This window comes from Gavialis gangeticus, unplaced genomic scaffold (genome assembly GCF_001723915.1).
Source record: "Gavialis gangeticus isolate Ggan-Ray unplaced genomic scaffold, GavGan_comp1, whole genome shotgun sequence".
Classification (NCBI taxonomy): domain Eukaryota; kingdom Metazoa; phylum Chordata; order Crocodylia; family Gavialidae; genus Gavialis; species Gavialis gangeticus.
The window spans coordinates 147,820,766-147,839,632 of record NW_017729022.1 but is presented as its reverse complement, the minus strand read 5'-3'; positions in this window follow the sequence as shown (position 1 = coordinate 147,839,632).

Below are 18,867 nucleotides of genomic sequence, written 5' to 3'. Positions count from 1 at the left end.
AAATGGGTCGATAACTGGCTGGAGGGCCACACACAGAGAGTGGTGGTGGATGGGTCATTTTCAACCTGAAGAGATGTGGGCATTGGGGTCCCCCAGGGCTCAGTCTTCAGGCCTACACTGTTCAACATCTTCATCAGTGACTTGTATGAGGGGGTAAAAAGCAAATTTCAAATTTGCTGATGACACTAAGATGTGGGGGGATGTGGGCACGCTAGAAGGAAGGAATAGGCTGCAATGAGACCTAGACAGGTTACAAGGGTGGGTGGATGAGAATAGGGTGGGATTCAACACTAACAAGTGCAAGGTGCTGCACCTGGGGAGGAACAACCGGCACCATACCTACAGGCTGGGAAACTCCCTTCTCATCAGTGCAGAGGCAGAAAAGGATCTTGGAGTCGTTATTGATGCCAAGATGAACATGGGCTGGCAGTGTGGGGATGCAGTCAGGAAGGCCAACCACATCTTGTCATGCATCCACAGATGCATCTCAAGCAGGTCTAAGGAGGTTATATTCCCCCTCTATGTGGCACTGGTTAGGCTGCAGCTGGAGTACTGCGTCCAGTTCTGGGCGCTGCACTTCAAGAGGAATGTGGACGACATGGAGAGGGTCCAGAGGAGGGCCACTCGCATGATCAGGGGGCAGCAGGGCAGGCCCTACGAGGAGACGCTAAGGGACCTGAACTTGTTCAGCCTCCACAAGAGAAGGCTGAGGGGGGATCTTGTGGCCTGTTATAAACTAGTCAGAGGGGACCAGCAGGCATTGGGGGAGTCCCTGTTCCCCCGTGCACTACCAGGAGTGACTAAGAATAACGGTCACAAGCTGGTAGAGGGTAGATTTAGGCTAGATATCAGGAGGCGCTACTTCATTGTCAGGGCAGCTAGAGTCTGGAACCACCTTCCAAGAGAAGTGGTGCTGGCTCCTACCTTGGGGGTCTTTAAGAGGAGGCTAGATTAGCAACTTGCTGGGTTGTTTGACCCCAGTACTCTTTTCTGCCATGGCAGAGGGTTGGACTCGATGATCTGCTCAGGTCTCTTCCGACCCTACCAACTATGAGACTATGAAACTAGGTGTGCTCTGTACTTACCAGGACGGAGGCTGCCAGCCTGCTCTGCAGTCATCAGATCCTCAGCTGGACTCACAGGGAAATGGTGAGCCAACGCTCCTGGGGCAAGCTGCACAGTGCTACTGGGCAAGCAATCCGCATGCGGCAGGCATTTTCTGAGCCCCATACCCAAAGCAGGACAGGGACCAAAACCCTAGCTCCACATCGGCTCAGGCTGCACCCCGAGGAAGAACAGGCAGCTGGTGCATGGAGCACCACCTGGGACTCAAAGGCAGTAGCTACAGGGGATAATGAGCAACTCCGTGGCTTCTAACACTTGCTGGCAGCAGGAGGACATATGGGAGCACACAAGGAGCCCGACTGGCTCCCACTGGCCTGGATACCTCTACAAAAGCCCACACGGATGTCAGGACTGGGGCATGCACAGCCTAATGAGGGCTGTCATTGCATTTCCTCATGGAGGCAGGAGACCAGGAACCCAGGACTGTGCACATCTATGCACTCCAGACTGAAGCAGCTTGTGTAGAGACACTGACATGAGTTTTACACAATCCAAAGTTCCCTTGTGTTGGAGAACTCCTCAGTCACCCTATAAAGGCCTCTCCATATTTTTTGCGTTGCTAGATCCATATCCAGGGACAAGAATCTGCCCCAGGGTTTCTAAATGTTTCTGTGAATTGAACCTCAACGCTCATCCTCCAAAATAAATTGCTTGCAAAGACTTAGGGTGAGGAAGGGTCTAATATATTGGGTCTGAAACTGATCCTGCTTGTTATTTGCAGTGCTGGAACTTCACCAGCTCTAATGGATGTAGTTCTGATTTTCACCCGTGTAAGTCTGGTTTAGATCAGGCTCCTCTTTTAGTTACACCATTGTGATGCTTAGGTAAAGTTCATGCAAGTATACCAGTGAGCAGAACATGACCCAGAGAGTCTTCAATTTGCTGTATATTTGCAAACTTTAAATTATGGCAGAGTTTTATATTTCATCATGTTTTTCCAGTGAAAGTAGTGCAGAACTTGGTTAATCACAATAGACTTTGGGGATTGCCAAAGCCTATTGTGATTCTACCTGCATCGGTAGAAGCCTGCTAGGACAGTCAAGCACCCCGTAACCTCAAGGCTCTTGTGTTTAATGCATGTTATCTCTGAGTGCTTCTTATAATATGGTGTTTGTTTTTGGGCCCTTAGAACTTAATATGGTTATAGCTATTTAGTCAATCTACATCCCTACATTTTCTGCTTCCTACATTCCTCAGTGGCCTATAGGCTCTCCATGGCTCCACAGGCTTTTCTTACAGCAGCGTCCCATTTCTCTGGCTATGTGGTTATTGCTTTCGCTTTACGTAAGGCTTTTTCTCTTCTTTCATATCATTATGTATTGGTCAAGATCACATTGACCTAATTCTATCTTTAGACCCCTACATCTTAGTGGGTTTTGCAAACCCTGCATCCCATGCTCCTATCTCTGTTATGACTAGAGAAATCCAATGACAGCCACAGGAAAAAGGCTAAATTTAATTTTACTCTGAGCAATGATTTTTGCATAATACTACAGGAGTTTGCCACTCATTCTGTTTACCCATAACTCTTGAATCCATGGCTGACAGTTAGCTAAACAGCATAAACAATTTGCTGTCTAGACATAACAGTAACGTTATGCAACTCTGTCATCTTAGTAAACTTAGACATCTCTCTGATCCCTTCCATATCATGTGGATACACTTCTGCTCAGTACATTGTTCTCTAGAGGTGGCAGTATTATCTTCCGAGATAATATGAATACATTCATGTGATGTTTTAGGAGCTGATATTTGTGTTTTGCTGTGGCTTTCTAAAAATAAGTAAGTTGAGAATGACTTTTAACTGAATAAAGAGAGGTTGGATCATCCTGTGGTTAAGGGACTAGACTTGGGAAGCAGGTGACTTGGGTTCAGGTCTGGCTCTGACAGAGACTTCTGTGAGATCTTAATTAAAATCCATTTCCATGCCTGTTAAACGGGGATAATAATGCCACCCTTGCCTTATCCATAGACGTTGTAACCTCTTTGGGGCAGGGATTTTTCATACCATGTTTGTATGTGGGGCCCCTAACAATGGAGCATCTTTTGAGTTCTCTATGCATTACTGGGTGCATCTATGCATGCAAATAATATGAAATTAGTTTACTTGAGAGGGACCAGGAGCTCCCTGCTGCCCTGGCTGTGGTGGCGAAGCCCTTCTTGGTAGCAGGCAATCAACTGGGAGCAGGGAACAATGTCCCAGCCCCCACTAGCAGAAAGCTGTTTCCTGGTTTCTTGCCAGCCCCTGGGCTAGTTATATACTCTAGAGTAAACTGGTCCAGGCAGGCGTCTACACATGCAGGGTCTCAGGAGCAGATCTGCTGCTCATGGAAACAATCTGCTTCTGCCCGTGCTGGTCCTGAACTGGCCCTCTGCAGCAGCCAGGAGGAGCTCTAGGCTCCCCCTAGGTGCTAGCCCAGGGGCTGGCAAGGAGCATGGGGCCAGGAAACAGTTTTTTTCTGGTGGGGGCTGAGACATTGCTCCCTACTCCCAGAGGGCTGCCTGTTGCCAGGACGGGCTCTACCACTGGAGCCTGGATGGGGACAGTGTCCCCATGCCCTGGCAGCAGGGAGTTCCTGGCCTGGTTCCCTGATCAGGGGCAGGGGACTTGGCAAGAACTGCAGGGGAGGGGCAGGTCCCAGCACCCCTGCCCTGATCTGCCAGTGGGCCAGCTAGCAGTGAGCTCCCAGGTGGGTGGGGATTCCCTGCCTGAGGTGGGTGGGGGACTCGCTGCTAGCTGCTCCACCAGTGGATTGGACTGAGGGCTGGGACCTGCCTCACCTCTGCAGCTCTTTCCAAGCCCTGCACCTCGATCACTTGACAGGGGCATGGGGCTGGGACCTGCCCCTGACCTGCTCCACGATTGTGGGGCTGGGACTGGAGAGCCTGTTCCCTGTCCAGTTCTGTGATCACTGAGAGTGACCATTGAGCTGGGCAGGGAACAGTCTCCCCAGCCCTTGCCAGTAGGGAGCTCCTAGCTCCCAATTCATGACAGGGAGCTTGGGAGATCCTTATCTCCAAACCTGAGCTCCATTGTTGTGCAGCCTGGGGTGGGGGATCCTTATCTACTGCACAGTTACTAATCTTGAGTAAATTTGCTACTTGCATTTGCAGATAGCAAATTTACTTATAATTAAAGCCAATTACTGCACAGTAATTAGCTCTACTGTACAGTAAAGCATCTCGTGTAGATGCATCCACTGTAGCTCAATTTAATTTGAATACATCGTGGCATATTTCTTATTGATTGGGTCAGCAGAAAGCATCCCTGTATCATACTCAATGTTCGTGCTGCATCTTAAGCACAAAGGTTTCTGTTGCGTCTTGATGCATTCCCATCTGGCTTGCTCATGAAGGGCCTCATCTTAATCTGAACAATAACAACATAAAGCATGAATTAACTCCAGAACTTCAAGATTTATTCTGGCAAATCTGAGATCAGATTTGTGCTCAGTGCGCTCATAGTCTATCCATAGGTTGGCAGACAGAGCACTCTTGAATCCAATTCCAGCAGGAAGACCTGCAGCAAGGTAGAGGCTGGCTATCTCAGAATGGTAGAAGGGACAGGAAATAATTTAATAAAGACATTTTGACAGTGTGGCACAAAGTTAAGTCCAGCCAGTTGAAGGAGCTGTGTTATGTGAAGGGTGACCTTAATAGTTCTGGTAGCTTGGCTGGCTGGTGCAGCATGAAGGGGAGTTAGGCTACAGATGAATACCTGGTCATTAAGTGTGTGTCTTTCCTGCACTGGGTACAAAATAGCAGCTCCTTCTATCTGCATCAGTCAGACTTCTTGCTATCTAGCAGGTATAGTACATGAAATGGGCCATAGTAGATGTAGATTACATACCATGGACAGACTAACCATTACAGTTAGGGCTGTGCAAAATTTCAACGGGTGGTTCATTTTGAAGCTGTTTTGATGCATTTTGAGCTTGAAACAGTGAAATCAAAATGAAACAAAAGGCTTCAAAACAGCTTTGAAATGAAATAAGGACACTTGAAATGCTTTGAAAGTTTTGAGACATTTTGAGTTTTGAAGCAGCCCGGTGGCAGGAGGCAGGGGAGAGCCAGGCCTGTGCTTGGAGTGGCTCCGCCAGCCCCACGGAACTCAGCTGGGTGGCGGGAAGTGGCATGAGACTCAGTGGCAGAGCCACTTTGAGTGCAGTCCTGGCTAGTGGCTCTCCTCCACCTCCCAGGCTCACCTCTGTGAGGCTGCAGAGCCTCTTGCTGCTGGGCTGTGCTTGTCAGGGCTGCACTCTGAGTGGCTCCACCGCTGGCTCTCCTGCTGCTGGGCTAAGCTCCGTGGGGTTGACAGAGCCACTTGGAGCGCAGTCCTGGCTCTGAGTGCAGCCCTGGTGAGGACCGCCCAATGGCTGGAGGCATTGCAGCCCTATGGAGCTGAGCCTGGAGGAGGGAGGTGGGGGAAAACCACTGGCCAGGGCTGCGCTTGGAGCTAGGGCTGTGCTCCAAGTGGCTCCGCCACTGGCTCTCCCACTGCCTCCCACCGCCAGGCTGAGTTCCCTGGGGCTGGCAGAGCCGCTCAGAGTGCAGCCCGGTGGCGGGAGGTGGGAAGAGCCAGGTCTCTGCTCCAATCAGCTCTGCCAGCTGCACAAATCTCAACTGGCCCTCCCAGCACTGCTGGACTCCACCCAGGGGTGCAGACCCCCATATCTGTGTGTGGGATGACAGGAGGCTGCCACTGCTGCCTAGGGCCAGTGGCAGCAGCAGTCTTCCCAGTGCTGGACGCAGACTGCGCCTAGTACTGGTCCCAGGCAGCAGTGGAAGTCTCCTGTCATCCCATGCACAGATACAGGGGCGACACCCCTTGGAGGAGTCTAGCACAACCCCAGAGCCCTCCCAGGGGTGCAGGCCCCCAGATCTGCACACAGGATGTCAGGAGGCTGCTGCTGCCAGCAAGTGACACAAGTTTTCTTTTAGTGGTTTGAGGTGCAGTTTCCCAGAAGCTCCTGGACTTATCTCCTTGAAACTTGGCAGGCTTTGTGCCCTCAGAAGGGGCCACCATCTCTGCAATTTTCATCCAAATCAGGCAAGAAATGACAAAATTATAGGAATTTTCATGATTCCCCATTATAGCCTATGGGTGAAACATTGAAATGTGTTAGAACAGCAAAACAGTTTTCATGAAACGAAATGGAACAGTGCTTCAAAATGAAACGAAACAATGAAATGAAACACTGTCCCTTTGAAACAGTGAAAAGGAAATCGAAATGAAATGGTGCTGTTTTGCACAGCCCTAATTACAATCCTCTTTCCTTCCTGCAATGGGAGGAAAGGACAAGTAAGGACAAGATGTATATAGAGCAGCATTGAGCATAGATTTGCTAGCCTGACCCCCAGATTTGTGTGCGAGCAGAGGTTACCACAGCTGTTAGAGCTGCTGTTGCATCCGTGTTGCAGATGGTGTCTATGAATTAAGTCTTGCAACAGTTTAAGTGCAAAAGCTATCCCCAGTTTGCAGTCAGAAAAACTGAGGCAGAGCCTAGTTGAGTGACCTGGTGCACTCATACAGAAAGAAAAACACGGAGCAAGGACAAGAACTCTGCTCTCCTTGCATTCAGTCATCTGCTCTGATTGAGTTATCACCCTTTTGTTTCTTGCTGTGCATAACTAAGCACTAGAGAACTACTGAGAGGTGCAGCAAGCTACTTTAGCACCCAGGGCATGGCGGGGGATGAGGAGGGGATATGTTCTCACCACTGTAGAGTGGTGGGGGAGAGAAGGAATTGAGGGGAAGGCAATTCTTACCTATTCTGGCCTTCTGCAAACTTAAGGCAGGTGCTACTGCTACTGCAGCAGCCCCATGATACAGGCTCCCAGGAGCTTGACCCTATTCTCCTTGTCCCCCAGATATGCTGTTGGGCACAGGGCTGCACCTGCTGTGACAGACTCCCCAGGCAGTGGAGGCAGAATTATGCCTGCTTTCCCTACTTGTATTATCTTGTCAGATTTAATAAGTTAAATTTTGGGGCCTATTTAATAAGCTAAATTTTGGGCCCACTAAAATAATGGTAAACTGCACAATTTGTCTCAAATTTATCCTTTGCTTCAGAATAATTGTAATTATTGCTATTGTAATTATATATTACAATATTAAATATTATATTTATATTTAAAATATAATATATATTTAAAATATCATATATTTATATATATCAATTTGTATTTATATTGTAATTTGAAAATCTGTTTTTAATTATTTAGAATGCAAAGGGTGAAGTCAGGTCCTGGAATTAAACAACCATATCCTGCTCTTACTTACTTCAGTGTACACCAGGAGTAACTCCAATGAAATCAGTGGAGTTACACCAAAGTAAAATGGGCAGAACTGAGCCCATAGTGAGGTCCGATATTTCTACATCAGGCTACGTGACCAGTATCTCTGATGCAAGAAACCTCTTTCTCTACATATGATTACCTTTTTAGGAATGCATATTGTGTAGGAGAAAATAATTTTCATGTTTATAATGCAGCAGTTTTCTTGGTCAGCATCTCTTGGTATTTTACACCCAAATCTTCAGTGCATTCAAACAATTTACTACATCACAGCCTGGATTGTAAGCACTGGTAAACAGGTTCTCTGGGAAGAGTTAAACTGGAAGGACAGCTACTATAAAGCGTAACAGGAATTCATTACACTTCACAGATGGCACAGATAAAAAATCTATAACTACAGACAGCAGTGAAAGAAAAATCCTAAATCATCAAGATGCAATGAAATTCTGTTGCAAAACACTATACAAATTGTTCACGAAAGTTTTACATCGATTCTTTAAAGGAACAGATGAAATGTAGACTTTATCACTAGCATTTTCAAAACAACTGCTCAGGCTAAACAGTTTCCGTTGGGACAGATTCTGAAATCAGTAGAATTATGGTAGGTTTATAATGGTGTTACTGAAACTAGTTGAAGGGTGTAAGTTGCACTGTGGCCAAAAACTTGTGGGACCCGTCCTCAAGTCATCAGCTTCTAAAATGTTACAGATGTTGGGGAGGCAAGGATCTTTGTGGGTGATATCTTTTATTGGACTAACTGCATAGGATCTGGGTATGTTGTGTCCAAAAACCTGTCTAAATCTTTCCCAGCTATGTAGTTGGTCCAATAAAAGATATCACCCACAAAAATCCTTGCCTCTTGTGTATTTCCTGAATCATCACAGCTACAACATCACTCCACACTGCTACCACACCAATACTGGACTCTTTATTTCCCTTTGTTTGCTGAGCCTTTAAGGCTTCCTTTTTTCCAAGTTCTTCTTTGTACAATGAGGACTGGAAACTTATTTTTGTAAATGAAATATGAAATTCTCACATCACAGCCTGCCTCCAGAAGATGAAGGCTTAAGAAATATCATTAAACTTGCAATAAAGTTGTTGGAAATAGCAGTGCTGCTATAAGGAGGTAGTCTGATTACTGGCAAATGGTGCTGATCAGGAACATGTAGCAGGAGATATTCTTCAAAAGATCTGCTCTCCCATGGGCAATAATGAAAACAAAACATGAGAGCTGAAGAGCTACAAAACTTGGAAATGAGGAAATGTGATAAATGCAACATTTTAAAAGAAGTTCTTCTAAGCTTGGAGAGAGCCCAGATCAACAGATCTCTGCCAAGAGAGGTTCTCACTGAGTACTGTGACCAAGGGCATAGACAGAAGTGCAGCTCCCTGAAGCCCCTAACCTGTTCTTTTGCCACTGTTGCCTGCTCACCTCCTCCCCAAACTGAAAACGCTTTGCAGGAAGCATTCTGAGTTACAATGATCCCTCGATCTCCTGGGCCAAACAGAAGTTCACTGCTGGTTCCAGGGGGAAGGGGCATCCAGCTGCTCCCTGCCAGACTGCAGCCAGTTTCCCCTAGCAATGGCCCCTCCTAGCCTGTCCCTGTTTTCAGAATGGGAGGGGAGAAAGGGAACAGAGGAAGCTCATTCTAGGGGGTCCTCAGCCGGCACTGGAGGGTGGGGTGGGGGTATTGGAGACCTCCCCCCTACTCTCCAGAGGGGGCTGAAAAAATGCCAGACTGAACTACCTCTGCTTCCTTTCCTCCACTCCCATTCTGAACAGCGACATGATAGGAGGCAGCGCAGACATAAGTTACAGAAGATGCTCTGTTTTGAAATGTCTTCATTTGAACCCTTCTGCAATGAGGGTTTCAGCTTTTTGCCTGATTGGCCATTTTGAAGCATTCTGCAGCTGTACACTTGTGTTTGGTCACAGCTATAGACGATTCTCTGTGGCCAGATTGGATAAATGTATTAACTTCTGTCTGTTCCCTTAATTACATTGTTCATGTTCTCTGGTGGCTCCTCATTGCACTGTGGCTATGTGAATCAGAAGTATATGGAGTCAATACCTAAAATTAGTGTGGAATCTGAATTAGGTCCCTCTGGTACTGGGGGAGGTGGTGTGAGGGGGGTAAAATTAATTCTCTGGAGAGAGTCAAAGGTCATAGGAGGCATTAGGAGTTGTTTGGGAGTAAAGACAGGAGGGCAAGCAGGGTAACAGAAGGGCTGCCTCAGAAATATGAATGAGTGTCTGAGATTTTGGGTGCATTTTCACAGAATCATAGAAAATGAGGGTTGGAAGGGACCTACGAGGTCATCTAGTCCACCTCCCTGCTTAAAGCAGGACCATCCCTGACTAGATCATCCCAGCTAAGGTTTTGTCTAGCCAGGTCTTAGAAACCTCCAAAGATGGAGATTCCACAATCTCTGTTTTGTAAAATCACCTGTTCCAGTGTTTTACTATCCTCCTAGTGAATTTTTTTTCATAATATCTAACTTAAACTTCCCTTCCTGTAACTTGAGACCATTGCTCCTTGTTTTGTCATTTGCCACCACTGAGAAAAGTAGCTCCATCCTCTTTAGAACCCCACTTCAGGCAGTTGAAGGATCCTGTTAAATATAGCCTTGTCTTCTCCAGACTAAATAAGCCCAGTTCCTTCAGCTTCTCTTCAGATGTCATGTTCTCCATCCCACTAACCATTTTCATTGCCCTCCACTGGACTTTCTCCAAATTATCCACATGCTTTCTGTAGTGGGGAGCCCAAAACTGGACACAGTACTTTAGATGTGGCCTCACCAATGCTAAATAGAGGGAGATAATTACTTCCTTCAATCTGCTGGCAATGCTCCTACTAATGCATCCCAGTATGCTGTTAGCCTTCTTTGCAATAAGGGCATGCTGTTGGCTCATATTCAGCTTATTGTCAACTATAAATTCCAGATCTCTTTCTTCAGAACCACTGCTTAGCCAGTCAGTCCCCAGCCTGTAGTTGTGCATGGGAATATTCTGTCCTAAGTGCAGAGTTTTGCACTTGTCCTTATTGAACTCCATGGGAATTCTTTTACTCCAATCCTTTGCCTAGGTCTCTCTGAATCCTGGCCCTATCCACCAGCATATCTACTACTCCTCCCATTTTGGTGTCACCTGCAAACTTGATGAGGGTGTACTCCATTTCATCTTCCAGGTCATTGATGAAGATATTGAACAAAACCAGCTCCAGGACTGACCCCCTGGGGCACTCCACTTGATAATGGCTGCCAACTAGACATTGAGCCATTGATTATTACATTTTCTATCCATCTTGCAGTCCACTCATCCAATCAACGCATACTTTCTTAGCTTGCTTGTGAGAATGTTGTGGGAGACTGTATCAAAAACCTTGCTAAAGTCAAAGTATATCACATCCACCTCTTTGGCCACATCCACAGATCCAGTCACCTCACCATAGAAGGCAATCAGGTTGGTCAAGAATGACTTGCCCTTGTGGAATCCAGGCTAACTGTTCATAATCACTTTCTTGTCCTCCAAATACTTTGAAATGGATTTCTTTAGGGGTCTGCTCCATGATTTTTCCAGGGATTGAAGGGAGGCTGACCAGTCTGTAATTCCCTGGATCCTTCTTCTTCCCCTTCATAAAAATGGGAACTATATTTGTCCTTTCCCAATTGTTCAAAACCCTCTTGATCACCATGAGTTTTCAAAGATAAAGGACAGTGGCTCTGCAGTCACATATGCCAACTCTCACAGCACCCTTGGGCGCATAGTGACTGGCCCTATGGACTTGTACACATCCAGATTTTCTAAATAGTCCCTAACCTGTTCTTTTGCCACTGTTGGCTGCTCATCTCCTCCCCAAACTGTACTGCCCGGTGCAGTAGTCTGGGAGCTAACCGTGGCTGTGATGACTGAGGTGAAAAAGGCATTGAGAATTTCAGCCTTTTCTCCATCATTTGACACTAGGTTGCCTCCCCCATTTAGTAAGGGACCTACACTTTCCCTGATCTTCCTCCTGTTGCTGACATACTTGTAGAAACCCTTCTTGTTACTCTTCACATCCCTTGATTGTTGCAACTCCAGTTGTGCTTTGGCTTTCCTGTTTTCATCCCTGTATGCCCGAGCAATGCTCTGATATTCCTCCCTAGTATTTTGCCCAAGTTTCCACTCGTAAACTTCCTTTGTTTTAGATCACTGAAGAGTTCCCTGCTAAGTCAAGCTAGTCTTCTGCCATGCTTGCTAGTCTTCCTGAACATTACAATGGTTAATTTCTGCACCCTCAGCTAAGTTTCTTTAAGGAACAGCCAGCTCTTCTGGACTTCTTTACCCCACAGACTGGCCTCCCAGCATATCCTTCCCATCAGTTCCCTGTGAGAGTCAAAGTCTGCTTTTCTGCAGTCTAGGGTCCTTACTCTGCTGTTTTCCTTCCTTCCTTCCTTTCTTCAGGATCCTGAACTCAACCATCTTTTGGTTGCTGCTGCCCAAGTTGCCATCCACCTCTACATTTCCCACCAATTCTTCCCTATTTGTGAGTGGCAGGTTGAGAAGAGCATGACTTCTGGTTGGCCTCTCCAACACTTGCACTAGGAATTTGATCCCCACACTTTCCAAAAACTTCCTGGATTGCCTGTGCACTGCTGTTTTGCCCTCCAGCAGATGGCAGGGTGATTTGACCACTGCTAAACATTTTGTGATTCATTGATCAACAGATAATATGCTTCTCCAGAAACACATTGCTAGTATAATACTCAAATATATTTTACCCCATGGGCAGGGCCCCTTCCCTGTTACACTTGATATTTTAGTGACATGTAAAGTATAGGGAGGACTTTCTGTGCTTGTTGTTTCAACCAAGTATACCTTCCTACAGAAGCAAAGTTTAACAGTTCCTTTCAGCTTTTATTTCTCTCTCAAAATACAGAAGATGCAGTCACTGGCTACCATTCTTCTATGGTCCTTTTCTATAGCTAAACTCCATTTCCCCTTTCGTGGAGAGTTTTCACTGATTCAACTTCTGAGCACCAAGGTGGGGAAGGAGACAAATGGGAGGGGAAATCTGTTCTCACTTCCTGGGTGGTGTAGTTGGCTGAAAGAAAGGATCATCTATGGGTATGTCTCTATGTCATCTCCTAATACCAGGTGGCTATTTGTTGTTGGTTTCAGGTCAAATTCTATTATGAAACTACACAAAGAAACAGTGCAAACACCCACACCCAGAGCTGCATTAAATAATGTCTGAATTCAGTTGTCTGGCTGGATAGTTACTATGTATAAATAAAAAGTTCCTTCCAAAAAACCTCTTTAAGAGTTATATATATATATATATATAGAGAGAGAGAAAACAATTCTCTTCACTGTAGGGATCAGTTTGTTCTGTGGCCTGTGCTATGCAGGAGATTTCATTAGAAGGTGGTAATTGTCTCTTCCAGATCCCTAGAATCTGATAGTCTAAAGTACGCATGCATATAACTCATTCTGTGTCATGGGTTGGGTATTTTATGCAGGGCCACAGACAATATAGTCTTGCCAGACTATATTTTTCCTGGATTTTTTGTATATGCTGGAAGAAATTTTTAGAGGTAGCTTCTGGTTTTGCTGTAAAAATTTTGTGCCCAGAAGAAAATGTGGCAATAAATTGCAGACACAAGTACTAGTAGCTAAACATTGGGCTGTCTGGCAGCGTAAAAGGGCCTTAAAGTGTGGATGTAATTTACGTTAAGGCCCTTTTATAGAGCTGGACTGGTGTTAAGGATCTTTGGCATGATTGAAAATGTAGTTACGTGTAATATAAAATGCCAGCGTAATGCGGAGATGATCATCAGAGAGTACAGTACAACTGGAAAATAATAAGACATGGCAATCCCTTTCAATTAAATTGTATTGTATTTTTCCATGAGGAATTTTAACTGTTTACACTTTAACTGATTGACTTCTACTGATGACAGAATAAGCCTACTGAGTACCCACTATCCAAAAAGCATTCTGCTGTACAGCAGTCGTACACATTTATTTGCCTCTACTGGTTTCCACATGGAAACACAACAGACAGAGAAAATTGTAATTTAGGTGTTGCAGGTGAACCGGAGTTGCACAGGATCCAAGTTAAAATCTGCCAGGCTAAAATATGGACGAATTCACTTCTTTCTTTCTTTACTGTAAGCACATACTTTGTTGTTTGCATTTTTCTGCTTTGTGGGCATATATGTGTTTGCCTGTTTAGGAAAACTAAGAGAAAAAAAAACAATAACAGCTGGGAAATAAGAGTGATTGGTCCATGTGTCTAAAAAGAGACACTTAGATACAGATTGAAGGACATTATGGAAACACTGATGCTTTCTGTTGACACAGTAAAGTCCATTTTCAATTAAATTAACAACTCTTGTGTATTAGCTTTCAATAAGGCAGATCCTCAGCCGTGCCAGAATTAGTGATTGCATTTTTCAGCCAGGAAAGAGTGCTAATGGCAGTGGCTCAGATTTGTATATTGCCCATCTGAAGCTTAGTCTACATTAGGAGTCTACAGTGTATGGCACATGGGTCAGATCCAGCCTGCAAAGAGGTTGGTTCTGACCCAGGAAAACAGGCAGTAAGAAGTCATGCTGAGGTGCCCATCCCTGCTGCTCTTTAATGCCTACACTTACCTTCACTACAGAAGGGCCAGGCATCTACTGGGGGAGGTGCTGTGAGGGGGGGAAAATTAAGCATGTGAGGTTAAGCATAGCTGGCTAGAGCTTTCTAGGGGGCCAGGGATATGTGACCTACAGTAGGGGGCTGGGCTGCAAGCTGTGGCCTGCAGGGATATAAGGTTGCCAGCCACCCAGTGGCACAGAGAAGCAGTGGATTATTTCCCTCACGGGTTGCCTCAGCTGTTTTTAATGGTGCATTTGGTGCACGGAGAAGAGCCTCCATCTGTTTCAGGCTCCTGCCCACCCACTCAGCCCCCACTTACATGGTGAGAGGAGAAAGGGAGTACTGGCCCTGTGGAACATGCTAGGTGGGTGGCCTAGGAAGAGCTCCTAAAGCATCATTACTATCAAGGATCGCGGGTTTCTCTGTTTAAAAATGACACATTCTCTGATTAAAAACCCCAGATTTGTGGTTAAAATGCAAGGCTACTATACGCACAGACACTCATACATACAGACATATCAGCTGAACACAATGTTTTATTGATATATTTACAGTTTTAAAGCATTTGGAAGCCTACGAGTGGCTCAATCACTATAATAAAATGAATTCTAAACACCTATATATTTTGGCATTTGATTTTGGGTTTTTAACCATGGAAAATTAGAGATCCTGCTGAGACCACTCTGTATACCCCAGGGAATTATGCACAGACAAATTCAAAATTATGCACAGGAAAACTCAAAATTATGCAAAATGAATTACTTTTTTTTTTCAAATTAAGCTAAATATAACACTATTTGAACCTTCTTTAGAAATATATGCAGGTACTTTATATGTAGGGGTATGGGTGTATGTGTGGGGTTTGTTGGTGGGTGTGGAGGCTGTGCAGCTTGTGGAGGGGTGGGTATAGGGGTATGAGGGGATTGTGGGCAGGTGTGGGGTTTGTGGGAGGGGTTAGGAAGGGGTATTGGTGTGTGTGTGGGGTTTGTGGTACACAGCTCCCTCTGCTGGCAGCCCAGCAGCAAGAAGTGGGCCTTCAGGGTGCTCATGGCAGTGGCATACACAGCTGCTGGCAGCATGCACCTTTGTCTGAGTCCCAGGGCTTGCACCTGCCGGCATGGAGCTGGCTCAGCCTGCTGGCACGTGCCTTGAACCAGACCAGCCTGGTTTCATGGCAGCACATGCAGATTATGGCACTGCCACAGCCCCCAACCCCCACCCCAGCTGTGGCAGTCACCTGCATCCACCTCACAGTCCCCCCCCCACCTCACAGCCCTGCTGGTGTCCCCATCCCTGACCTGCAGCCCCTCAGCATCCTCCAGCCCTGCTGGAGGGGGCCTCCAGCTGGCCCCCAGCGCCCTGCAAGCCCACTTACCTCAAAGGCTCCAGGAGGGAAAGTGAGCCTGAGGCAAGCCCTGGCTGACTGGAGCCTCAAGCCCTGCCTCTTCTGCCTCTCCCTCCCCCTTGGGACAGGGCTCAGGGTTTGCTGTCCTTTTTGCAAGAAGCTCTTGGAGGCTGGAACTCAGCCAGGCTGCAGAGAGCTCTTTGTAAAAGTGGAAAATCTGCATGTTTCCCCATTAAAATGAAAAATCCACTTTTGTTTCAGTTAAGAGGGAAAATCTGTGTTTTTTTTCTGGTTTTTTTTTGTGGGAAACAGAAAAACTGGATCCCTGATTATCACCCTAAAGAGAACAGGGGTTAAATTTGCTTGTCTATGATGCACATTAAAAAAGCTTACCAGCAATATGCTTCATATGTTCAAAAAATTGGGCCATGTGCTCAGCTGGTATAAACTTGGCTTGTACTGGAGCCAGTGGTGTTGCACCTGATTCTGTTGGTGAGGATATGACCCAGAGCTTCAGGTGTACTTTGCAAGCAAACAACATTAAACAAAAGAACCAAAGTGCTGCTGATGACAGCCCTGTGTGCTCAGTGCATTGTCTGGATGGTGCTGTGATGGGGCTGTGCGGGGGCGGGGGTGGGTCGACAGGGGATCCACCCCTCCCAAGCAGCTCCCACTTACAGTCTTCCCCCCGACACACACACACACACAGAGTTCTCTGAACCCACACAGCCTCTGCTCCAGTCCCGTCCACTCTCAGTTCCATGCAGCCTGCACTGCTCCTTGCCCTGCATATGGAGGCAGCATGCTTTAGCACCCAGGCAAGGGGAAGCCATAGAGACTCTCTGGCTGGCTACCAGAATGTCTCTTTGGAGGACTCCAGCCCCCCAGTTGCCTGAGGTTGCCAGCAGTTGCCTGCTCTGCTTTATTTTATTATTATTATTTTTTTATACTTGGATTTCCAAGTATCAAATTTTGAACCTGCACTGCAAATATGCAGTATGGAGAATTTTTTTTTTTGTTCCCATCGTGCCTCTTGTGGTGTTTCAAACTGCTTTGAGATGCTGCAAGAGGCATGTGCAGGTTCATCTGGACACACCCTCAGTGCCTACACATGCACTGCTGTGGAATTTTTTATTCTGCAGCAGAATAGTACTTTGTATTTACTAGTAGGGATAGTATTTACAAGTACTATTCTGCTGCAGAGTTAATTAGTTTACTGTAGCCTAATTGCCCTGAACTTGTAGATACTGAAACATCTACTGCATAGTTAATTAGTCAACGCTGCAGTAAATGTCTTGTGTAGACAGGCCCCCAGTGTAGCAGAACCACATGGAAGCAAGAACAGGATTTGCCACTTACAGTATGGAGAAATCTGATTTCACTGGTACAGGAACTTGCTGATGATGGGATTTTTAAAATACTGAAGGATTTGATCATAAAATACACCTTTTTTTTTAAGTGCATGAACAAAGACAGGAGCAATAAGCATCATAGTTGAGTGTTGGAGCTCATCTTCCCATCAATATACTCTCTGTTTTAAAAGATAAAAAGAGCAGGTAAAAAGTTTGTCACCCATGTCACCCAACTGACTTTTTGCACTGGATTTGATTCAACCCTCATCCCACCTTTATACTGGTGGAGCTTTGAGGTTCAGTGACACACTTCTTGACATATCGCGGTATAAGCACTTTGCAACAGAACAGAAGCCTGCACAGAGTCTGTGCCTTCATCTCCCATGCCAGTCATTTTCTATTGCTAGAGGCAAGACAGTGGAAGTAAGTGACCAGGGAATACTGTATCTCTGGTGATGTTTTGTCTAAATAAATATGACACTCTGGTTTGTCTTACCGTATCCTTTTCTATAATAATAATAATAATAATAATATCTTTTAACAGAGAGAAAGAGAGAACACATTGACTGGAAGAAAATAGTCACTAATCTTCTGAAGCTAATGTTTAATCAGCAATGGAAAGAAAGGAAAAAAGAAGAAAGAAACTAAAAAGCTGTGTCTAGCTAATTTAAATAAAATTGGTTATTCTGTTGGAAACAGTTAATGAACCTTAAGTAATATAATTATTTTCAGCATATTAAAGCAGAAAAAGTAATTACTTGTTTAAGACTTCACTATATGAAGTTATACATGCCAACAATTAAAGAAAAAATTGTGCTTTTGATTTTCCACAATAAGACTACTTTGCATGAGTAATTACATTTCATAGCCAGCTTGTATTGACTTTTCTTCACTATAATCTCTAGTGATCTTGAAGGGAATTTGCCTCCTTCAGGGCCTACTATGATTCCTGTTGTTAGGGGCTTGCAGTATTTGATTAGCTTAGAGTCAGGCAGGCTCTTATTAATTTGATGGAATACACTGTGCCTGGATGAAGTGAAATGACTCTGATCATTGCAGTTAATATGAGCCCATTTTTTGCTGTTCATTGCACTGCTGGAGCACCAGTGAGGTCAATATAACAAAGGAAAGGATGTGGTCCCATACATACACATGTGCTGGACTGCTGTGTCCTCCTCAAAATATCGGAGATCTCCAGTTTGAAGAGGTGACATAAGGAACAGAGGGTGGAGGTCCAGAAATGTCCAGTGCTGGCTTAACAGCTCCTTTGAAGATGTATGGTAAAACTCCTGTTCAATTAATTGGTCAATGCTGCGCTTTTTCAAAAATACCTTCTATGGTTCTGTCTACCTTAATGCCAGCTGTAATCTTCACCCTGGGCATCCAGGGAATGATAAACTGGGTAGTTAGATGGTGAAATTCAGTTAGCAGAGAACCTTCTATTTTCTTATTAGGCACAACTAAGAGTAACAGACAGTGCAGAGGTATTCTGTCCCCATGGAAGCACCAGACCCAGCTTTGGGCATTCTGGTTTTCTCTCTAAGATGGTGCAGAGAGGTCAGAGTCATGTCTCATTCCCATAGTCCTTACCTCTTTCAGATCAATGTGTGCTCTCTAAAGCAGGGGTAGGTAACCTGCAAAGGTATTGGATTTGGTCTGTGCAAGCTGGATCTGCTCTGCATTTTACTGAGGGTGCACTAATTTCCCCAGTTGTTTAACCCAGTGTTTTACTTATGGGGGACAAACTGCCTATTAGGCTTGTGTGAGTAGGCAGCTATTTGATCCGGCTTCGGAGCTGGCCACTTCGGATGCCAGGGATCCGATCCAGAGCTCCAGATCAGTTTCCCACTTCGATTTGGATGAAGTGGCTCCGAAGTTTTGGAGCTGCCTCGGAGATACAGCCATAGGGTATAATGGGGAATCAATGAAATATCTATAACTTTGTTTTTTGTCTGATTTGGATTAAACTTGCAGGGATGGTAGCTTCTGCTGAGAACATGAAACCTGCCAAGTTTCAAGAAGATCAGTGTAGGATTTTGGGGGGACTGCACCCCAAATTCTTGAAAGCAAAACTCTTGTCACGTGTATGTGTTAAGCCACAGTGGGGTCAAAACTGCAGG